Source organism: Pongo pygmaeus, chromosome X (genome assembly GCF_028885625.2).
Source record: "Pongo pygmaeus isolate AG05252 chromosome X, NHGRI_mPonPyg2-v2.0_pri, whole genome shotgun sequence".
Lineage (NCBI taxonomy): Eukaryota > Metazoa > Chordata > Mammalia > Primates > Hominidae > Pongo > Pongo pygmaeus.
The window spans coordinates 106,289,442-106,313,971 of record NC_072396.2 but is presented as its reverse complement, the minus strand read 5'-3'; the positions used below and the strand labels follow the sequence as shown (position 1 = coordinate 106,313,971).

Below are 24,530 nucleotides of genomic sequence, written 5' to 3'. Positions count from 1 at the left end.
AGAGTCATCTAGGACAAACCCACAGCCAACATCCTACTCAAAGGCCAAAACCTGGAAGCATTCTCCCTGAGAACCAAAAAATAGTCCTGAATTACCGACGCCACCCCTCCCCCACCCCTGGCCACAGCAGCGTGGTGCGGAGAGCATCTCTGGGTGCAGCGGGAGGGAGACCACAGCATTTGTGAAGCAATGACCTCAGTGCTATCCTGTTAGAGCAGAAAGGAAAACCGGACCAAACTCAGCTGATGCCCCCCCCCCCCCCCACAGAGGGAGCATTTAAAGCAGCCCTAGCCAGAGGGGAATCACTGATCCCAGTGATCAGAACTTGAGTTCCCACAAACCTCACCATGGCAGGCTATAGCACTCTGCGTCTCCAAGTAAATTTGAAAGGCAGACTGGGCCATAAGAACTGCAACTCTGGCCGGGCGTGGTGGCTCACGGCTGTAATCCCAGCACTCTGGGAGGCTGAGGCGGGTGGATCACGAGGTCAGGAGATCGAGACCATCCTGGCTAACACGGTGAAACCCCATCTCTACTAAAAATACAAAAAAAAAAAATTAGCCGGGTGTGGTGGCAGGCGCCTGTAGTCCCAGCTACTCGGGAGGCTGAGGCAGGAGAATGGCGTGCACCCGGGAGGCAAAACTTGCAGTAAGCCGAGATCGCGCCACTGCACTCCAGCCTGGGCAACAGAGCGAGACTCCGTCTCAAAAAACAAACAAACAAAAATGAACTGCAACTCTTAGGTGAGTCCTAGTGTTGAATTAGGCCCAGAGACAGTGGACCAGGGGTGGGGGGGGGGGGGTCACACGACATACTGAGATACCAGCTGGGGCAGCCAAGGGAGTGCTGGCATCACCCGTCCCCTAACCCCAGGCTGCACACCTTGTGGCTCCAAAAGAGACCCCTTCCTTCCACTTGAGGAGGGGAGAAAGAAAAGAGTGGTGAAGACTGTGTCTTGCATCTGGGATACCAGCCCAGCCATAGCAAGGGGTGAATCATTACTGTGTCCACAGGCTGTGGTGCTGCACAGACCTTCTCTGCCTGGGTACCCAACCTCCTTTTCAGTCAAAAAGTTCCAGATGTAAAAAATTGATTCAGGTCCAGAAATTGAACAAAGGATCCCGAGTTTCCTGTGGCAGGGGTTGGAAGGGCTGCGAAACTCTTCAGTCTACTTGTCGTCAGTCTTGATTTCTTCTGATGGCACATGTTGAGAAGTACTCCGTTTTACTCAAGAGTAAGGTGGCAACACATTCTGTTAACAATTTCCATAGCTCTCTGTTGTCAGGTTTCCTTGGGGCTCATTACAGTAATTCAATCCACCTGGCTGCTGACAGTCAAATGCTGACACCTGCCTTCTATAGTTTCAGGGTCTTGTCATCTCCATTTCTATCTGGGGGCCTACTTCTGTACTTTCTTCTCTTACTGTGATTTAACCCTACTTATGGCCTATGGCAAGGGGATGTTTGGGAGGTACATCCTGAAGGGGTGATATGTTGACTTGAGAGAGAAACCTGTGCATTTTCTTCAAGCAAGAAGAAATGCTAGCTCATGATAAGATGGAGTAGCTCACTTCTGCAGTTCAGGAGATTCCTCAGATTTGCGGAAATTCAGGTTTCTAGAGGTCTCACTCCAAACTACACTATGGGTCTCAATTTTGCCCAGTGCGAGCCCTGAACCTGGAGAAACAGTCCTACTTTGGGTGGAAATTTAACCTTCTTTGGAGGTTTACTTCTATGATTATCAAATCACAAGCTTTCTCTGCCATCCTGTGCCAGGAGATGAAAGTCTCCCTATAATCCCAAGGAAGCCCTATGGCTTTCGCAGTCGGCTTTCAAGTGCATAATAATTTCTCTCTGATTTCTTTGTCTTTTTCTAGAGTGTCAGTTGAGCTTAGCAGTAGCCATAGAATCTTATTTATCCATTACAATCTCCACCATATTTTTCAAATGCTTGAAGCACTGCAACAGATAGTCTGTGTGACTGATTTTATTGTGCAGGATGTTTATGTGAGAGTACATATGGGATGAGTACCTGTGGAGAGCAGAGTCAGAACACAGAATTTGGAAAAGGAAGGAAATGAGCTACTATGAGGTCTCATTACCCTCAGCCAGCTCCACGGGGTACTCTGAAGCTAAAAATGACCCTTGGGGTTTTCTTACGTTGATTAAAAATGTCTGATTTTATACTCCTGCCTCCACCAGTCACTGAATGTGGGCCACTCTGGAAAAACAAGGAGGCTCTCCGGAGCCAAGGTGCTCTCCAAGGAAGCTGGTAGCTCAAGGCTGTCTGCGGACAGCACTCCCAGCAGAGTGAGGAAAACATCCTAAAGGGGAATCTGAGAGTGTTTTAAAATAGAGTGGATTACTAGAACATTTGAAACAGATCAGGAAATGACTGCCTTGGAGAGACAGATTGTTAGTCACAGTTCCGAAGAGAAGACAGGATGCCCAGACATGGGAAATCTCATGGCGAAGCACCATGGTTGGTCTGGGCCAGAGAGAACTGCAAGAGAACAGGGAGAACTGCAAGCCAGAGCATTTGTTGTTGTCTCTGCCTCTGTGGGAAGGAACAGGCAAGGCAGAGTAACCAGTTTAGGATTGGCTAGTTTGAATAATTTAAGCAGCCTTGGGGCATAGGGGCTGTCCCTAGTTGCCTGGTACCTGGCCTTGGGGTGATTAGGGCAGGTGGATAGTGACCCAGGGTGTGAGAGCCCTATAAAGGACACAGTTGGGAGGTATTGTATCCGCGTTGATGTGTTTGCATGTGAAAAGCACGCTCCAGGGCAAGGTGTTTACTATTTCTAAGAATTGCCTTACCAGGCCTGGAAGGAGCAAGCCTTCCAGGGTCAGCAAGGCCCAGGATGTCAAAGCATCATGATACAGAAAATAAAAGACATGCTTAATAGATCTTTATGTCCACCACGGAGGGCATGTGAGGCTAGAGATGACAAAGAGGGTCTTTTCAAATTTATCTGTCTTTCTGGTGCCAGGCACAGGGCTTAGAACATCATATGTGCTCCAGAAGTGTTTGTTAACTGGACATCGTGAACATCTGGTTCTGGGTTAGGCAGTGGAGAATAAACAGGAAATGATGACAGAATCCACCGCATATGGAAAATATTCAACACGTATTTGGTGAAAGAATGAATCTATGCATGAAGCCCAGGGACTCCTAGTCAACACATCTCAGAAGAATCATGGAAAAGCCAGAAACTGACAACCACCTTCTGTGCAGCTGTGGATCCCTCCTTTGCATTGCACTGAGTGAGTTTCAGAAGGCTCTGAGTAAGGTTAATGAGTAAGAGTGGCAGAGGGTCTGAGAAAGCATATCTTCCAAATCAGAGGCAAACCAGGTCAGAATCAGGAATACAGGGGTGACAGTCTGTCAGAGTTGGGGATTACAGCAGGAATCACACCCTAGAACCGATAGAGTTTTTGCTGATTCAGGACACAGTGGGGAGAAAGGCAGGTTACAAAATAACAATCAAGGTGCCGAGTTTTGAGACATAGTATAACATTCTCCCCTTTTCAGTCCACCATTCTGTGCATTTTGACAAAAGCACGCAACCATGTGATCAACCCAAGAATGAAGATCTAGGACATGTCCAAACCTCCATAAAGTGCCCTCGTGCCCTTTTAAAGTTGATCTTCTATAGCCCAAGAGAACCACTGATTGATTTGTTCTCTCTCTCTAGTTTTCCCTTTTCTATAAAGCCAAAGAAATGGCATTGTATGTAGTCTTTTGAGTATGTCTTCTTTCACTTAGCATAATGTATTTGAGAGTCATCCATTCTGTGGCACGCATATTATGTTATCAGTACTTAGACCTGTCTTGTTGTCGAGTAGTCTTCCAGTGTAGGTACATACCACAATTTGTTTATCCATTCCCCAGTTGACGGGCATTTGAGATATTTCCAGTTTTTAGCAATTAAGAACGTTTTGCTGGAAGGTTTCCTGGGAAGAAGGATTTCACTTCTCTTGGGTAAATACCCTGGAGTGCGATTGCTGTATAAGTGTATCTTTAACTTCATGAAAACCTGCCAAATTGTTTCTCAAAGTGTCTGGGCCATTTTATACTTCCATCGACAATGAGAGACAGTTCCTTTTGTTCTTTTTCCAGCACTTGACAGTGAAACAGCATGGTACCGGTACAAAAACAGACATATAGACCAATGGAACAGAATAGAGATCTCATAAATAAGACCGCACATCTACAGCCATCTGACCCTTGACAAACCTAACAGAAAGAAGCAATGAGGTAAGGATTCCCTATTTAATAAATGGTGCTTGGAGAACTGGCTAGCCATACGTAGTAAATTGAAACCAGACCCCTTCCTTACACTTTATACAAAAATTAACTCAAGATGGATTAAAGACTTAAATGTAAAACCCAAAACTATAAAAATCCTAGAAGAAAATCTAAGCAATACCATTCAGGACATAGGCACGGGCAAAGACTTCATGACAAAAACATCAAAAGCAATTGCAACAAAAGCAAAAATTGACAAAGGGGATCTAATGAAACTAAAGAGCTTCTGCAGAGCAAAAGAAACTATCTTCAGAGTGAACAGACAACCTACAGAGTGTCTGTTGCAGTCTATCCATCTGACAAAGGTCTAATATCCAGAATCTACAAGGAACTTAAACAAATTTACAAGAAAAAACAAACAACCCCATTAAAAAGTGGGCAAAGAACATGAACAGACACTTTTCAAAAGAAGATATTTATGCGGCCAACAAACATATATAAAAAAAGCTCAACATCACTGATCATTAGACAAATGAAAGTCAAAACCACTGTGAGGTACTATCTCACACCAGTCAGAATGGCGATTTTTATAAAGTCACGAAACAAAAGATGCTGGCAAGGCTGTGGAGAAATAGGATTGCTTTTAAACTGTTGGTGGGAGTGTGAGTTAGCTCAACCATTGTGGAAGACAGTGTGGTGATTCCTCAAAGACCTAGAAACAGAAATATCATTTGACCCAGCAATCCCATTACTCGGTATATACCCAAAGGAATATAAATCATACCATTATAAATATATATGCATGCGTATGTTCATTGCTGCCCTATTCACAATACCAAAGGCAATGAATCAACCCAAATGGCCATCAATAATAGACTGGATACAGAAAATGCAGTACATATACACCATGGAATACTATGTAGCCACAAAAAGGAACAAGATCATTTCCTTTGCAGGGACATGGATGGAGCTGGAAACCATTATCCTCAGCAAACTGATGCAGGAACAGAAAACCAAACACCACATGTTCTCACTTAAAAGGGGTAGCTGAACAACGAGAACACATGGACACAGGGAGGGGAACAACACACAGTGGGGCCTGGTCGGGGGCACCGGGGGAGGGAGAACATCAGAATAAATAGCTAATGCATGCGGGGCTTAATTCCTAGATGATGGGCTGATAGGTGCAGCAAACCACGACACACGTTTGCCTATATAACAAACCTGCACGTCATGCACATGTATCCTGGAACTTAAAATAAAATGAAATAAAATTTAAAAACACCTGAAGATTTTTTTTGAAAAGAAAAAGTTTTAGGCCTAAAAATGACATTAACTTCATGAAAGTAGAAATCCATCCAACAGGTCATTTTTTTTTTTATTATACTTTAAGTTTTAGGGTACATGTGCACAACATACAGGTGTGTTACATATGTATACATGTGCCATGTTGGTGTGCTGCACCCATTAACTCGTCATTTAACATTAGGTATATCCTAATGCTATCCCTCCCCCGTCCCCCCACCCCACAACAGGCCCCAGTGTGTGATGTTCTCCTTCCTGTGTCCATGTGTTCTCGTTGTTCAATTCCCACCTATGAGCGAGAACATGCAGTGTTTGGTTCTTTGTGCTTGCGATAGTTTGCTGAGAATGATGGTTTCCAGCTTCATCCATGTCCCTACAAAGGACATGAACTCATCATTTTTTATGGCTGCATAGTATTCCACGGTGTATATGTGCCACATTTTCTTAATCCAGTCTATCATTCTTGGACGTTTGGGTTAGTTCCAAGTCTTTGCTATTGTGAATAGTGCCGCAATAAACATACGTGTGCATGTGTCTTTATAGCAGCATGATTTATAGTCCTTTGGGTATATACCCAGTAATGGGACGGCTGGGTCAGATGGTATTTCTAGTTCTAGATCCCTGAGGAATCGCCACACTGACTTCCACAACGGTTGAACTAGTTTACAGTCCCACCAACAGTGTAAAGTGTTCCTATTTCTCCACATCCTCTCCAGTACCTGTTGTTTCCTGACTTTTTAATGATCGCCATTCTCACTGCTGTGAGACGGTATCTCACTGTGGTTTTGATTTGCATTTCTCTGATGGCCAGTGATGATGAGCATTTTTTCATGTGTCTTTTGGCTGCATAAATGTCTTCTTTTGAGAAATGTCTGTTCATATCCTTTGCCCACTTTTTGATCGGGTTTTTTTTTTCTTGTAAATTTGTTTGAGTTCATTGTAGATTCTGGATATTAGCCCTTTGTCAGATGAGTAGATTGCAAAAATTTTCTCCCATTCTGTAGGTTGCCTGTTCACTCTGATGGTAGTTTCTTTTGCTGTGCAGAAGCTCTTTAGTTTAATTAGATCCCATTTGTCAATTTTGGCTTTTGTTGCCATTGCTTTTGGTGTTTTAGACATGAAGTCCTTGCCCATGCCTATGTCCTGAATGGTATTGCCTAGGTTTTCTTCTAGGGTTTTTATGGTTTTAGGTTTGACATGTAAGTCTCTAATCCATCTTGAATTAATTTTTGTATAAGGTGTAAGGAAGGGATCCAGTTTCAGCTTTCTACGTATGGCTAGCCAGTTTTCCCAGCACCATTTCCAAAATACGGAATCCTTTCCCCATTTCTTGTTTTTCTCAGGTTTGTCAAAGATCAGACAGTTGTAGATATGTGGCATTATATCTGAGGGCTCTGTTGTGTTCCGTTCGTCTATATCTCTGTTTTGGTACCAGTACCATGCTGTTTTGGTTACTGTAGCCTTGTAGTATAGTTTGAAGTCAGGTAGCGTGATGCCTCCAGCTTTGTTCTTTTGGCTTAGGATTGACTTGGCAATGCAGGCTCTTTTTTGGTTCCATATGAACTTTACAGAAGTTTTTTCCAATTCTGTGAAGAAAGTCATTGGTAGCTTGATGGGGATGGCATTGAATCTATAAATTACCTTGGGCAGTATGGCCATTTTCACGATATTGATTCTTCCTACCCATGAGCATGGAATGTTCTTCCATTTGTTTGTATCCTCTTTTATTTCACTGAGCAGTGGTTTGTAGTTCTTGAAGAGGTCCTTTACGTTCCTTGTAAATTGGATTCCTAGGTATTTTATTCTCTTTGAAGCAACTGTGAGTGGGAGTTCACTCACGATTTGGCTCTCTGTTTGTCTGTTATTGGGGTATAGGAATGCTTGTGATTTTTGCACATTGATTTTGTATCCTGACACTTTGCTGCAGTTGCTTATCAGCATAAGGAGATTTGGGGCTGAGACGATGGGGTTTTCTAGATATACAACCATGTCGTCTGCAAACAGGGACAGTTTGACTTCCTCTTTTCCTAATTGAATACCCTTGATTTCCTTCTCTTGCCTAATTGCCCTGGCCAGAACTTCCAACACTGTGTCGGATAGGAGTGGTGAGAGAGGGTATCCCTGTCTTGTGACAGATTTCAAAGGGAATGCTTCTAGTTTTTGCCCATTCAGTATGATATTGGCTGTGGGTTTGTCATAGATAGCTCTTATTATTTCGAGATACGTCCCATGAATACCTAATTTATTCAGAGTTTTTAGCTTGAAGGGTTGTTGAATTTTGTCAAAGGCCTTTTCTGCATCTATTGAGATAATCATATGGTTTTTGTCGTTGGTTCTGTTTATATGCTGGATTACATTTATTGATTCGGGTATGTTGATCCAGCCTTGCATCCCAGGGATGAAGCCCCCTTGATCACGGTGGATAAGCTTTTTGATGTGTTGCTGGATTTGGTTTGCCAGTATTTTATTGAGGATTTTTGCATCAATGTTCATCAGGGATATTGGTCTAAAATTCTCTTTTTTTGTTGTGTCTCTGCCAGGCTTTGGTATCAGGATGATGCTGGCCTCATAAAATGAGTTAGGGAGGATTCCCTCTTTTTCTATTGATTGGAATAGTTTCAGAAGGAATGGTACCAGCTCCTTCTTGTACCTCTGATAGAATTCGGCTGTGAATCCGTCTGGTCCTGGACTTTTTTTGGTTGGTAAGCTATTAATTATTGCCTCAATTTCAGAGCCTGTTATTGGTCTATTCAGAGATTCAACTTCTTCCTGGTTTATTCTTGGGAGTGTGTATGTGTCGAGGAATTTATCCATTTCTTCTAGATTTTCTAGTTTATTTGCATAGAGGTGTTTACAGTATTCTCTGATGGTAGTTTGTATTTCTGTGGGATCAGTAGTGATATCCCCTTTATCATTTTTTATTGCATCTATTTGATTCTTCTCTCTTTTCTTCCTTATTAGTCTTGCTAGCGGTCTATCAATTTTGTTGATCTTTTCAAAAAACCAGCTCCTGGATTCATTGATTTTTTGAAGGGTTTTTTGTGTCTCTATTTCCTTCAGTTCTGCTCTGATCTTAGTTATTTCTTGCCTTCTGCTAGCTTTTGAATGGAATTTCTCTTGCTTCTCTAGTTCTTTTAATTGTGATGTTAGGGTGTCAATTTTAGATCTTTCCTGCTTTCTCTTGTGGGCATTTAGTGCTATAAATTTCCCTCTACACACTGCTTTGAATGTGTCCCAGAGATCCTGGTATGTTGTGTCTTTGTTCTCGTTGGTTTCAAAGAACATCTTTATTTCTGCCTTCATTTCGTTATGTACCCAATAGTCATGCGGGAGCAGGTTGTTCAGTTTCCACGTAGTTGAGCGGTTTTGAGTGAGTTTCTTAATCCTGAGTTCTAGTTTGATTGCACTGTGGTCTGAGAGATAGTTTGTTATAATTTCTGTTCTTTTACATTTGCTGAGGAGTGCTTTACTTCCAAGTATGTGGTCAATTTTGGAATAGGTGTGGTGTGGTGCTGAAAAGAATGTATATTCTGTTGATTTGGGGTGGAGAGTTCTGTAGATGTCTATTAGGTCCACTTGGTGCAGAGCTGAGTTCAATTCCTGGATATCCTTGTGAACTTTCTGTCTCATTGATCTGTCTAATGTTGACAGTGGGGTGTTAAGGTCTCCCATTATTAATGTGTGGGAGTCTAAGTCTCTTTGTAGGTCTCTAAGGACTTGCTTTATGAATCTGGGTGCTCCTGTGTTCGGTGCATATATATTTAGGATAGTTAGCTCTTCTTGTTGAATTAATCCCTTTACCATTACATAAAGGCCTTCGTCTCTTTTGATCTTTGTTGGTTTAAAGTCTGTTTTATCAGAGACTAGGATTGCAACTCCTGCCTTTTTTTGTTTTCCATTTGCTTGGTAGATCTTCCTCCATCCCTTTATTTTGAGCCTATGTGTGCCTCTGCACATGAGATGGGTTTCCTGAATACAGCCCAGTGATGGGTCTTGACTCTGTCCAATTTGCCAGTCTGTGTCTTTTAACTGGAGCATTTAGCCCATTTACATTTAAGGTTAATATCGTTATGTGTGAATTTCATCCTGTCATTATGATATTAGCTGGTTATTTTGCTCGTTAGTTGATGCAGTTTCTTCCTAGCCTCGATGGTCTTTACAGTTTGGCATGTTTTTGCAGTGGCTGGTACCGGTTGTTCCTTTCCATGTTTAGCGCTTCCTTCAGGAGCTCTTTTAGGGCAGGTCTGGTGGTGACAAAATCTCCCAGCATTTGCTTGTCTGTAAAGTGTTTTATTTCTCCTTCACTTATGAAGCTTAGTTTGGCTGGATATGAAATTCTGGGTTGAAAATTCTTTTCTTTAAGAATGTTGAATATTGGCCCCCACTCTCTTCTGGCTTGTAGAGTTTCTGCCCAGAGATCAGCTGTTAGTCTGATGGGCTTCCCTTTGTGGGTAACCCGACCTTTCTCTCTGGCTGCCCTTAACATTTTTTCCTTCATTTCAACTTTAGTGACTCTGACAATTATGTGTCCTGGAGTTGCTCTTCTCGAAGAGTATCTTTGTGGTGTTCTCTGTATTTCCTGAGTCTGAATGTTGGCCTGCCTATTTTTAAAGTACTGTGAAGTGAAAGTAGAAATGTCAATGAAAGTGAAATTAACAATAACTAGCCACATACAATTTTTTTTTTTGAGACACAGTCTCACTCTGTTGCCCAGGTTGTGGTGCAATGGCACGATCTCGGCTCACTGCAACCTCCACCTACCGGGTTTCAAGCAATTGTCCTGCCTCAGCCTCCTGAGTAGCTGAGACTACAGGCGCCCACCACCACAACTGACTAATTTGTTTTTTGTTTTTTGTTTTTTTTTTTTCTTTTTTAGTAGAGACAAGGTTTCACCATGTTAGCCAGGCTGGTCTCGAACTCCTGATCTCAAGTGATCCGCCTGCCTCAGCTTTCCAAAGTGCTGGGATTACAGGCGTGAGCCACCATGCCTGGCCGCCACATACAAATTTGACTTAAGATCAATGTAAATAACTATTGGATTGATAAGAAAATTCAAATTAAGAATATTTTACAAAGTCACAATAATTTAGAGAAAGTCTTGTGACTGGAGTCAAGGGACTTGAATTTATCTAACTGCTTCTACCAATACTAGCTTAATGTTACAGAAAAACATCGATTCTGGCCTTGTCCACTACTATTCACTAAAACAGAAGCTATTGTTTCAGAAAAGTGCTCAAAACATAAAAATGTCTCCAGATATTAATAATCACATTCTAAAAGTAATTATACCATATATTATGCCAGAGAAGTTGGTGACATTCCAAATAAAACTAAATCCAGAATTTCTCATGGAAAAAAAAAGAGTAGTATGAACAGTTCTTGCCTTCTTCTCATCTTATTAATTGTGATATGGAGTAGACATTTTTTCCTGTGACTTGGCAAATTTTGTTTCTCAGTTTTGAGTGTTCATCAGCTTCCATAACTTTATTCTTTGTTCTTTCTATGTCATGAATATCTTCAAGGAATCCTGTAGTGTAAAGTTTTTTGCAAGTGTCACTTTCACTGGGATATCTTAATCCTTTCCATCAAAACCGTTTTTGCAATTTCCACTTCCAGCATTATCTCTTGTCATTTGTTTGCATGTTTCTGTCTTTGTTGGCCAATTACCTTTTTAAACTATCCAGTTCTTTGGTAAAATGTCATATGAGTAGTTCACTGGGAGGCAAGGAGGAAACTCAGCTTCATTCTTGGCTGTTGATGCATGAAATAAATAATAGATACTCAGTGACCAAACATGATTAGATTTTAAAAGAAAAGTGACATGACTGGTCACTGATCCTGATGCTCACCTATTATTTAAATAGTGATTTGTGGAGCGACACAAACAGAATTTGAAAGAAGTGACATGACTGGCCACTGATCATGATTCTCATCTGTTATTTCAGTAGCGATTTGTGGACTGAAGAGCCAGCAGCAATGTTTGGTCTTTATGTAGTTACTGACAGTTAGTTTACCATGGTAACTGAAGTTTGACCCATACTGTGAAGGGACTAGTGTTATTTAACTAAATCACGGTAAATGACCTTAGTGCATATCAGAACTGTGCAAAGGGAGGACTGTATATAAAAATAGAGTTGACCTACTTTTAATATTGACCTGGTATATGACAACCTAGGTACACTCACTCATTAGTTCTAGGAGGTTTTTCACAAATTCCTAGAAGTTTTATACATAGCCATCATGTCAGTAAATAGGGACACTTTTTCATGACTTCATTTCCAATCTGTGTGCCTTTTAGTGCTTTCCTTTGCTTTATTGTACCGGTTGGGTCTTCCAAGGAGGTATTCAATAGGAATGCTGAGAGTGATTGTCTTTGCCGCAGTGCTATCATTTCAACTTGTTGAACAATATAAACACATTAGTACTCTGTCTTTTTTTTACTATGTCTTTGATCTGCAGTAACTTATCATTTCAACACGTAAACAATGCAAATAAGTTATTAGTTAGTTATTCTACATTTTTTGTTTCTCACTAAGTCTTGAATATACCGTGTGCGTTTTACAGTTATCGTACATCACATTTTGGAGTAACCAAATTTCTAGTGCTCAGTAGCCACATGTGGCTAGTGTTTACTATACTGAATAGTGCAACTCTAGGGGAGGAGCAGAGGGAGCAAATACATATGGAATGATGTGTACCACGAAGGAAATGTACATGGTACATTTAAAAACAGCATGGTGAAGTAAGGGAAGTAATGGGAGAGAAGTGGGGTAAGTAAGGAGGGGGAAGTAAGAGAAAAACGTCTCGGAGGACGTAACATCTAAGCTACGGCCTGAGACTTGATGAGCTATCCAACAGCATAAAGAGGCCAATGTGGATTCAGCAGAGTATGCAAGGGGCAAAGCAAAAAAAAAAAAAAAAAAAATCTGGGCTATAGATGGGCAAAATAACTTTCCCAAATCCCCTAAGAAAAGAGCGGGGAAGCAGACAAATCATAGGAAGATCTGTACTGTGAGTGACTTGGTGTAGGGTCTTGTTTGCCTATTCATCCTTAGCACCAGGAACAGTATCTAGCTAATAACAGATCTTTGGTGAATCTGTGTGAAATAAGGGCAAACTGAACCCCAGGCTTCTGACACCTAGGAAAGGAGATAGCAATATACTGATAAAGACACCAGTAGGTAGTGGGGATAGTTTGTTTCTTCTTGTTGTTGTTTTTCATTTTAATTGCCAATGGTTTGTCATAAGCAACCTAAGGCAATCATGAATACAAGAAGATTAAAGGACCTCAGTGAGTAATATTATTGGCTTCAGTAACCAGCACCTACTCCAGAAAAACATTCAGGAAAGGTTTCAACTGTCCTGACTTGCGTCAAGTACCCATAAGTGAACCGATCAGTGTGGACAGGGAAATGGTGTGCCACGACTGGGTCAGCCCATGTCACGTACCCAACACTGTGGTCAGTAACAAGAAGGAGGACGTAGAGGACAATGGGCAAGAGACCCACAGGACTTCGTAAAGTCTGCTGTTTCCTTCTTAGAGTTTTTCTTTTATAGAGGTCAGTTACATATCCAATCTTCCTAACACCAGTTTCCTGGAATAGCAGAATGGTACATTATGTGTCTTTACTAATTGGGCTTCAGGCAAGAACACTCAGTGTTTTAGTGGCCACACATCAGTGATGAAACAACTCCTTGTCCTGTGAAAATCACTCAGAATGGGTGGTCTAGTTCATGTCGTTCTGTGGTACTTGCCTGCAGCATCACCTTCAATGAGGCCTGCACTTTAGCAAGCTTGTATGTCCAAACTGCCATGTGAATGCCATTCTTCATAGCAATGGACAGGGACAGGATAAATCACATGCTTCAGCTCCATCAACGCTGTTAAGTGCTGCAGAAGACTCATGAGCATAGGCATTGTAATGGGGTTGAAGACAAAGCTAGGGACACAGAGGTGGGAACAGAGGCTCAGGGCTGGGATGACAACAGAGAAAGTAGAATCAGTTATCAGGCAGTTGTCTATCTCCAGATGCTGCAGGTTCCCTGAGACCGTCTCCAGCAGAGCCTGGAATGGCTCAGAAACTTCCCAGGATAGCTGATTGTTACTCAGACTCAACAGTCTTAGGCGGGTAACCTCAGAGCTCTGGGATAGGACAGTGATGTCTCTCTGGTAGAAAGTCCACAGAAAGACACATACAGTGTATACAAATGAGATGGCAGGGCTCTGTAGAGAGAAAAAAGGAAGGCATTTCTGAAGAATGAGGGTTGGATTAGAGCAAGCAGTCCCGAATTATAGATACTTATGACTCTAGAATAAAGTAATCTGTATGTCCATTGCAACAGCAGTTAACACTGTGGACTTTACAGTCAGACTTAATAGATTTGTGACCCTAAGAAAGTTACTTTTCCACACTGAGATACAGTTTTTTAATCTTTCAAATGTGCACAATAGCAATTATTATAGAGGGTTGTGGGACAGATTAAGGGAAAAAGAGTTTAACTTAGTGCCTACAGTATAATTAGCAGTGTATCTAGTTCAGTTATTTGATGGGGATGCGTCTGGGAAAGCAGCCGACTGAGAATTCCCTTTGACGAATTTCCAAATGACAAGTTCTCCATTCAGGTCCTAAGCCTCGGGAAAACTACAGGAACAAAACGATCTGGCGGTATTACCTATTGTGACCAGCCCATGGGGATGTGCATCAGTGCTACAGCGTCAGTTATTTCTCCAACTGAATGCCTCCCCTTCCTCTCTAGAAGGCTACACACTCCAATAAGAGAAGGACTGTTGTCTTTTTCGCCAATATGTCGACAGACTTATCTTAGTGTCTGCACATGGTTGGTTGACTGACTGACTGACTGACTGACTGGGCACAGCTGACTTTTCTAATCCTGTCTTTCTCCTCAGCATGAGGGACCACACTCTCTAGCTTGGCTCGTTTAAAACACCCAGCAGTGCCCGTGCTGATGTGGAAGGAGAAATAGGTTACAAAGTGTTTAAGAGTATCTAAGGATAGTCGCACTCCTTTGTTCGTAATGGGGCATTCAGGGAACCCAGGTCCCTCCCTAACCTCTCACCCGGAAATTTTGTCCAGCTGATCTGTGGGGCAGAAGCAAGACAAGCTGAATTCCTGGAGGTTGTTCATCTGCTCATGATGAGTGAGAAAAGTTGAGAAGTTTCTCCCTTTACAGGATTTTAAAAGGATTTTAGATAGACTAAGTCTGTCCTGCTGGATCATCTGTGCCAAAAGGGTGCTGACTTCACTCAAATAAGCCTGACCTACTTCCAGGTGATCAGTGCATCCCAGATCCAGAAACTACAGGACACTTTTGTGGGCAGACACTTGACAGGAACATTAACAAGTCCTGAGAAGATTTTCACAGTCTCTTGCCTGCCACCAAAGATAGCAATAAATGAAATATGTATTGAACAAATATATGGTGAATCAAACAACCACTTCAAGAGACCTCTACTATAGACATGGAATAGAAATAGACTTGTATGTGTGTATAAATGTCTGTGTTTGTGTGTGTGTGTGTGTGTGTGTGTGTGTGTGTCTGTCTGTCTGTCTGTAGAGAATTTGCAAATCTCTACAGCAGAGATGCAAGGACCCAAGGCTCTGCTCAACTTTACTCGAAAGAAAAGAAAAGAGTTGCCTTGTTCTCAAGGTGCCATCAAGGGAAATGTCCGCTAACAATCCCATGCGTTCCCTGGATGGGCCGAGACTGAGACTCTAAATGTACAATTTCCAGGCACCTAACACTTCGCTTGGCTTCTTCTATTTTCAGGATAGAGTGCTGAGAGTAAACACAAGACTGAAAACAAAATGGGAATGTGCTCCTGATCTCAGAGCATGTGGTTCTGCTGTCTGGGTCCTGCTTTAAATCCAGGACCCTCCGTTTTGGCCGTCTGCAGGAAGAGGAAGAGACAGAATATGAAAGGTGGCTGATTTTAATATAATCCAGCAACACCAATGAGGGGAAGGAGGGACAAACCCTTTATCTTTGCTCTTCACTCTGTAAACAATCTACCAACAAATATTTTTCCGTACAAACTCAACATCTTTTATTGTTTTTCCCATCCTTCCTTCTCCTCCGATCCTCCCCAGTCTGGTGTCCATGTTGTTCTTCTATGTAATCATACCCAGTAGGTGAATCCATCAATAGTATTCTCAATCACCTCTATTCCATAATCACCTCTGTAAGACATTAGAGTCCTTAAGGTGACCCCAAGTGTTGGACCAACAACCTCACAGAGATCCTCAGCATTCACCATCAACTACCTTTGGGAGACTGTTAGGCCACCCCCTGCCTCAGGCTGCAGCATACCCTCCTGATGACTCACTATGTCTCTAGTGTACATAGGGTTACCAAGGAGAAGAGCTCTGGGCAGGGAAGATCTGCAGACCATCAATCGTGGCTCCCAAGATTTCGTAGTGTGACTCCCTTACGCTCAACGGTCCAACATGGAGACAACAGGAGGGCCAAATCCTCACCATGGCCTTTAGTTTCATCTTCTGCCCACCCAAGAAGGCAGTGATGAACAATGAAACAAAGAGGTCTCATGGGAGCTCCTCAAGAGCATGGATAGCTGCAGGCTCATCACTCAGCAGACTCCATGCAGCAAGCTCTAGCAGTGTGGCTGGCACCTTTTTGCCCATCGACATGAACCTGCTTTAGGGTGAGGAACATTAACAAGTCCTGAGAAGATTTTCACAGTCTCTTGCCTGCCACCAAAGATAGCAATAAATGAAATATGTATTGAACAAATATATGGTGAATCAAACAACCACTTCAAGAGACCTCTACTATAGACATGGAATAGAAATAGACTTGTATGTGTGTATAAATGTCTGTGTTTGTGTGTGTGTGTGTGTGTGTGTGTCTGTGTGTGTATACACACACATATATATTTAGATAAGATAAAATGCCATTTGAAATCAGCTGTAAGTCAGCATAAGGCAATGTCAACCACCCAGGCACCTGCCTCCCAATGTTTCGTGTCAAAAGGATATAAACCAATCAGAAAGGAAGATGTAAATCTATACAGAAGCCACATCCTCATCGTTACTTAGAAACAGATAATGCCAAATCTTTAGTAGTGAGTAAAAGGAGAAAAGGCATGAAATCCCAGCACAGGATCTGTCATGCTCTCATCACCAGGCTTTGTGGCAAGCAAAGACAGACCAAGAAAAGCTGCAAGAGACACAGAGAAAGGAAGAGGCAAGGGGCTTAAAGTTGGTCTGAAGCTACAGTTAAAATGACTGAGCCCAGACTAAGTCTAAAAAATACCAAGAAGGTGTCCCAGATAATAAGAGCAGGGACTATAGGGAAGGACCTCTAAAATATGTGTAATTTAAAGAGGTAGAGATGATCTTAGAATGTAGTCTTTGGGTTGGGTGCAGTGGCTCACGCCTGTAATCCCATCACTTTGGGAGGCCCGAGGCAGGAGGACCACTGAGCCCCAGGAGTTTCAGACCAGCCTAGGCAATATAGTGAGACCTCGTCTCTACGAAAACTTAAAACAGTGGCCAAGTGTGGTGGTGTGCGCCTGTGGTCCCAGCTACTCGGGAGGCTGAGGTGGGAGGATCGCTGGAGCCCAGGAGGCAGAAGTTGCAGTAAGCCGAGATCACACCCCTGCACTCTGGCCTGGGAGACGGAGCGAGACTCTATCTCAAAATAAAATAAAATAAAATAAAAGTAGCCTTTGAAATCCACAGCTTCTGGGTAAGAGTAAGGGCAAACAGAAAGGGAGAAGCATGCTTTGCCACTTTGGTAATGATGGGGAAAAGAAACAAAAGGAGAAAATGAAGAATCTTGCAAGACATAAGAGAACCACAGAATCAGAGCGCTCATAACTTCTTTGTCTGCTACCAAAACAAGCAAACGAAATCAGTAAATTTCAGGCCTGAATTTTTCTACACTGACAGAAAATAGCACCATTAAAATAGGAATCTGGTAAAACAATCCAATATCATAAAAATGAACAAAAGGAAGGATAATTCCTTACAAAAACATTCCAGACAGAGAAAAAGAGCAGAAGACAAAATTTCACACATATTAAACAACCATGAAACAGAAGGAAACTGTACGTCAACCCTGCAAACAGAATTAATTCCATTCAAACAAGCATTTGAGGATATAAAACCTGCCTTGAATTAGAATATCATTTAAAACTCTAAACTCAGAAATGGGCTTAGAAAAATGTCTGAAGTAATGATTTGATATCCAGCCCAGCCGATCCTTCACTAATATCACAGCTTATAGAAAAACAGACAGGAACTTAGGAAATTATGTACCCATCAGCCCTTCCTGAGGACTCCACTAGAGCAAGGGTCTGCAAACTATGGCCCACTGGTTGGAATATTTACTATATGGCTCTTTACAGAAAACATTTGCTAACTTATATTCTAAAGGGTAAACTGGGATTGTGATTCCACAGGTAATGACAGGAAAATCTTCCCTACAACATCTGATGGCAAGCATTTGGTATCTAATACTAAAATGAAGGTGAAGCAAGGAAAACGACTAACGTGCATTTATTTTATATTGTGGAAAAAAAATAGTGCAAGTAAAATAAGAGAAGTGAGAGAGATAGAAAAAAAGAGAATAAACTTTTTTTTTTCATAAGGCGGTAGATGAGTGTTAAAAGGAGACTGGGGGTTAAAAACAAACTGGTGGACCAGAGAGTAAAATGTTCAATAAGCAAGCAGGTGCTAAAAGTAATTTTTTTAATGACAAAGTTTACATGCTAACATTAAAAATTGAAAATTCACAGTGAAGATATAATACTTAGGAATACTTATGCACCAAATAACATAGCAACCACCTTTGTAATGCCAAAAGGTATGGAGACATCGAAGCACAATAATAATAGGAGATTTAATATATGGCAAGTCTCAGTACAAGGCAAATCCAGTGGTACAATAAAGAGACCTATACCGAAAATGTAAACAACACAATTAATAAGATACATTGAGTGTGTGTATACACACATAGGCATACATACACACACATAAATCTACACCTTGGAAATAAAGAATATACCACCTTGTCAAAAGCTGATGGCACGTTAACAAAACGTGATCATGATTACCTCACAGTGAAGGCCTCGCTAATTTCCATAAAGTGGAAATATTACAACCAACCCTCTGCAATCACGATGCAACAAAAGTAGAACTTACTAACACAAACTGAAAGCACAAAGGCTCTTCTACCTGGAAAAAATGTTAAGCCTTCTATTAAGCAAATGTCGAGATAAAGAGGAGATACAAACTGAAGTTACAGAAATATTTAAGAGGAGTGATAATGAGAGCTTACATATGAGAATCTGTAGAAGATATTTAAAGCAGTGATTGGAAGCAGATTCAGAGCACTAAATACTCTCATCAATGAAAATGAACGAATAAAATTAAACAAATTAAAGCATTGCCTCAAAAATCTAATAAAAGAACAACCCGGGAAACCAAAAGAAACACAAATAAAGAAATAACATAAAAGCAGAAATTGCCGGGCTTGGTGGCTCACACCTGTAATCCAACCACTTTGAGAGGCTGAGGCGGGAGGATCACTTGAGGCCAGGAGTTTGAGACCAGCCTGGGCAACATAAGGAGACCCTGCCTCTACAGTAATAATAATAATAATAATGATTCTTTAGCAGAGCGTGATGGAACATGCCTGTAGTCCTACTTACTGAGGAGGCGGAGGTGGGAAGATTGCTTGAGCCCAGGAGCTCAAGGCTGCAGTGAGCTATGATCACAACGCTGCACTCCAGACTGAGTGATCCAGGGAGACTCGGTCACTAAAATGAATGAATGAATGAATGAATGAATGAATAAATAAATAAATACATAAGCAGATGTTAATAAGATACATAGTAGAAAAACAATGTGTGTATATTTATTAAATCAAAATCCTGGGTTTTTTTTTTAATGGACAAACTCACTAGGTAGATTAATGAAGGAAGAAAGGGAGAGAGCACAAATATACAAAATAATAAATGACAAATGATAATCATTTAAACAGAAAAAATTAGGTTACTTTTCAAACCTGTGTATAAAGAAATTAAAAATACACATGAAATAAATAATTTCCTAGGAAAATACAGATTATCAAGATTTTTACTCTAATGCTGGAAGGCTTAAATTGGCCAATTTTCACAGAAAAAAATGGAAAAAGTTATTAAGGAATAACTCCCAAGAAGCACCTGGCTCAGATGCTATTACAGGTCAATTCCACTAAACCTTCAAAGATCAGATAGTACCAGAGTGCCAATGCTCTATAAATTATTCAACAGCATTATAAAGGAAATCTTCATAACTTCCTTTATGAAGCAAGTGTGACATGGATAGATAAGTGTAGATGCAAAAATGCTAGATAAAATATTAGCAAACAACATCCAACAACATATTTTAAAAAATCATAATATACTTTGGCAAAGTGGGATTTATCCCATCAATACAGATTGGTTCAATATTAGAAAGTACCTTGATATCATCCACCATATTAATACACTTAAAGACAAATATCATATGGTTATCACCACAGATGTTGAAAAAGCCTTTGGAAAAATTCAACACCTCTTTATGTTAAAAAATAGAAAAGCCTTAAGAAAATAGGCACCACGGGATGCTTTCTTAACATGATAAAACATCTATACCTAAGTCCTAATGCTAGTAACTTATTTAATGGGGTTTGGCGGGGGGCACTCAAAGTTTTCGCTTGGGATCAGGAACAAGGAAAGCATGCCTACTACCTCACACCTATTCAATCTTGCATTACAAGTATTAGTCAACTGACCAGAGAAATCGATCATTTTCCTAGGAATGAATAAGAAGAACTAAAAAGCACAGCAAAGGAAACAATCAACAAAATGAAATGGCAACTTACACATTGGGAGCAAATACTTGCGAAACATATATACGAATAAGGGGTTAACATCCAAATTTTGTAAGGAAATCATACAACTCCATAGCAGAAAAACAATCAAATTTAAACAATGGGCAAAGGACCTGAATAGACATTTCTCCAAAGAAGACATACACACTGACTAACAGGTATATGAAAAAGTGCTCAACATCATTTAATCATCAGGAAAATGCAGATAAAAGCTACTATGAGGCAACACCATACAACCATTAGGATAGCTATTATCAAAAAGCCAAGAGATGGCAAACATTGCCAAGTGTGTGGAGAAAAGGGAACCCTTGTACACTGTTGATGGGAATGTAGATAGGGACAACCATTATGGAAAACAGTATGGAGGTACCTAAAGAAATAGATTTTTTTTTTCTGTTTTAGAAATAAAATGGTAGTTATACATTTTTCTATTTTAGAAAAAAATATGGTAGTGAAAAACAGAACTATCATATGACCCAGCAACTCCTTTTCTGGGTATCTACTTAAAGGAAATAAAATCACCACCTTTTAAAAGCAGCTGATCTTTGAAAAGTATCTGAACTCCCATGTTCACTGCAGCATTAATCACAATAGCCAAGATATGGAAACAACCTAGGTGTCCATCAAGGGACAGATGGATACAGAAAATGTGTTGTATGTATACACTTTAAAAAGGAGATCTTGCCATTTGCCAAAACATGGATGAATCTGGAGGACATTATGCTATAATAGTGAAAAATAGTGAAATAATCCAGATACAGAAAGAGAACTATTGCATGATCTCACTTATATGTGGAATCTTAAAAAATAAAAGTAAAACAAAACTCAAATATACAGAGATACAGAATAAAGCAGTGGTTATCAGGGTCGGGGTGGTGAGGAGGGGATGGGAGGAGGAAAGGGGGAGATGTAGGTCAGAGGATGCAAAGTAGCAGTCATGTAGGATGAAAGAGACTAGAGATCTAGTGCACAACATGCTGGAATACAGTTTGTACAATTGTACTATTAAATATGATGTGGGATTTCTGCTAAATGAATAGATTTTAGATACGATGTGGGATTTCTGCTAAATGAATAGATTTTAGCGCCTCCTGCTACCAAAACCAAAAATGGGTCACTATGTGACATAATGGGTATGTTAATTTGTTCCACTATAGTAACTATTTTACTATCCATACGTGTCCCATAACACCGTGTTGTATACCTTAGATATACACAATAAAACTTACTTTTTACAAAGAGAAGTAAAGCCATCTCTATGTGCAGATGATGTTATAGTATACCTGAAAAACCCTATAGAAACAATGATAAATCAACTGAACCAGTAAAAGAAGTCATTAAGGTAGCAAAATATAAAATTAACATACAAAAAATCAGCAGTCTTTTAATACACACACAAAAAAATAAGCAGCTGGAGGACACACTCACAGACAAAGCCCCACATACACTAGCAACAAGGATTAAAGTTTAGGAATAAACTTGATAACAACATTTATACAAGAAAAATTGTTAAATACGCCTGAATGACACCACAGGAGACTTCAACAGATGGAAACACATACGCTATCCGAGATGGTCTGAATGTTTGTGTACCCCCAAAATTACTATCTTGAAATTTTACCCGCAAGGTGATGCCATCAGGAGGTGGGGCCTTTTGAGAGGCGACTAGGTCATAAGGGTGGAGCCCTTATGAATGGGATTAGTTCTCTCATAAAAGAGGCTTCCGAGAGCTGCCTTGTCCCTTCCACCATGTTGAGGATACAATTAGAAAGTACCATCGATGAGGAAGAGGGCCCTCACCAGACACCAAATCAGCCAGCATCTTTATCTTGGACTTGTCAGTCTCCAGAGCTGCAAGAAATAAATTTCTGTTGTTTATAAACTACCTAGTCTATGGTATTTTGTAATAGCAGCCCAAACAGACTAAGTCACTGTCCTAGATGGAATAATCCAGCATTAAAAAGATGTCGGTTCTCCTAAGTTGGTGTATAAATTTAATTCAGTCTCAAAAACGCCAGCACACATTTTTATGCATTTAGGCAAATTGATAATAAAGTTAATATATTTTTGAAAACATGCAAGCATAGCCAGGAAACGCGTGAAAAAGAAAATCTATGAGAGGGGACTTATGATATCAGCCAGAAAAGCACACTATAAAGCCTCTGTAATTACGACATAGTGGCACTGGTGCAAGAATAGACTAATAGCCCAGTGGACTAGAATAGAAAACTCAGAAATACAACCAAATCATATGAAAGTTAGTACATGATAAAGATGGCACATAAACTCTCTAGGGCAAAGATGGACATTTAATAAATGGTCCTGGAACAACTGAGACGTCTGGGAAAATAAAGGTAGATCCATATAACACAGCATGCACAAGAATAAACTGCAAATGGGTTAGTGATCTAAACATAACAAATGAAACCATGTAAGTTCTTGAAGAAAACATGGCAGTGGCCGGGGGAGGGGGGTGGCTCACGCCTATAATCCCAGCACTTTGGGAGGCTGAGGCAGGTGGATCGCCTGAGGTCCGGAGTTTGAGACCAGCCTGGCCAAAATGGTGAAACCCCGTCTCTACTAAAAATACGAAAATTAGCCGGGCAAGGTGACGGGCGGCTGTAATCCCAGCTACTCGAGAGGCTGAGACAGGAGAATTGCTTGAACCTGGGAGGCAGAGGTTGCAGTGAGCCGAGATCGCGCCACTGCACTCCAGGCTGGACAACAGAGCGAGACTCCATGTCAACCAAAGAAAAGAAAGAAAAAGAAAAGAAAAGAAAACATGGCAGAATCCCACTGTAGGGAAAGGCTTTCTAACTAGGATTCAAATTCCGGAGGCAATGAAAGAAAGAAATAATCAATCGATTTGACCACATAAGGATAAACGAAAGTGATGCAAATGCATCATAAATAAATCAAAAGGCAACTGACAAATTGGTATAAAGTACTTGCAGCATATATCGCAGACAACTGGATAATATTCCAAATATATAGAGAACTCTTAAATATTGAGGGATGAAGGACCACAACAGCAATAGAAATATGGGGGAAAGATACGAACAGATAATTCCAACAAAGAGTATAAAAACAGTCCTCAAATATATGATAAGTGTCAAAACTTGCTCATAGTTAGACAAAGGTATATTACAGAAACAGCGAGACACCATTTCTCACCTAACCCGTAGAAAAAAGTTTCCAAAGTAAGGCAACATGTTCTGTTAGTGAGGCTGTGGGGAAATTGTCATTCTCATATGTTGCTAATGGAAATGAAAACCAGTACAATCCTTCTGGAGAGAAACTTGGAAACACCTAAGAAAACTACATGTGCACTTAACTTTTGGCCCAATAATCCTACTAGTGGGAATATACCTTGAAGGTACATTTCTACCAATACAAAAAAAAAAAAAAAAATCATGTCCAGGGTTATTCGCGGGAGTAATGTCTGTAACTGCAAAATCTTGGAAGGAATTTAAAAGCCCATACAGGCCAGGCACCATGGCTCATGCCTGTAATCTCAGCACTTTGGAGACCAAGGCGGGAGGATCACTGGAGGCCAGGAGATCCAACCAGTCTGGGCAACATAGAGAGGCCCCGTATCGAAAAAAAAAAAAATTGTCTTTAATTAGCCAGGCATGGTGGCACACACCTGTAGTCCTAGCCACTTGGGAGGCTGAGGCAGTTGTGAATTGCTTGAGCCCAGGAGTTTGAGGTTACCATGAGCTATGATTGTGCCACTGCACTTCAGTCAGCCTGGGTTATAGAGCGAGACCTGGTTTCTGTATTAAAAACAAAATGCCCAAACATAGGCGAGTGGTTGAACAAACTATGTGTGGCACAGCCACACAATGGAGTACAATGCAGCCGTAAAAAGGAACGATGAAGATCTCTGTGAAACAATATGGAGTGATTTCCAAGAATGCTGTTAAGTAGGAAAGGCAAAGTGCAAAGGAACATGTATAGTATGCTATCCTTCGTGTAAGAAGGGAATATGAGAAAACATGTATGTATCTGCTCATTTGGGCAAAGTAAATACAGGAAAGGTTAAACCAGAAACCAAAGGGACTGATTACCCTACAGGG

General features: G+C 40.9%; 1 protein-coding gene across 3 annotated transcripts in view; it reads right to left on the bottom strand.

Moving 5' to 3' along the window:
• LOC129024333 (nuclear RNA export factor 2) overlaps positions 1 to 24,530 on the bottom strand; it is a 72,670-nt gene that overhangs the window by 44,623 nt on the left and 3,517 nt on the right. For all 3 annotated transcript variants that reach the window (XM_054471306.1, XM_054471303.1, XM_054471304.1), the window contains one exon: positions 19,247 to 19,354. The gene's annotated coding sequence lies outside the window, so the exon portion shown is untranslated. The remainder of the gene's footprint in view (positions 1 to 19,246; positions 19,355 to 24,530) is intronic.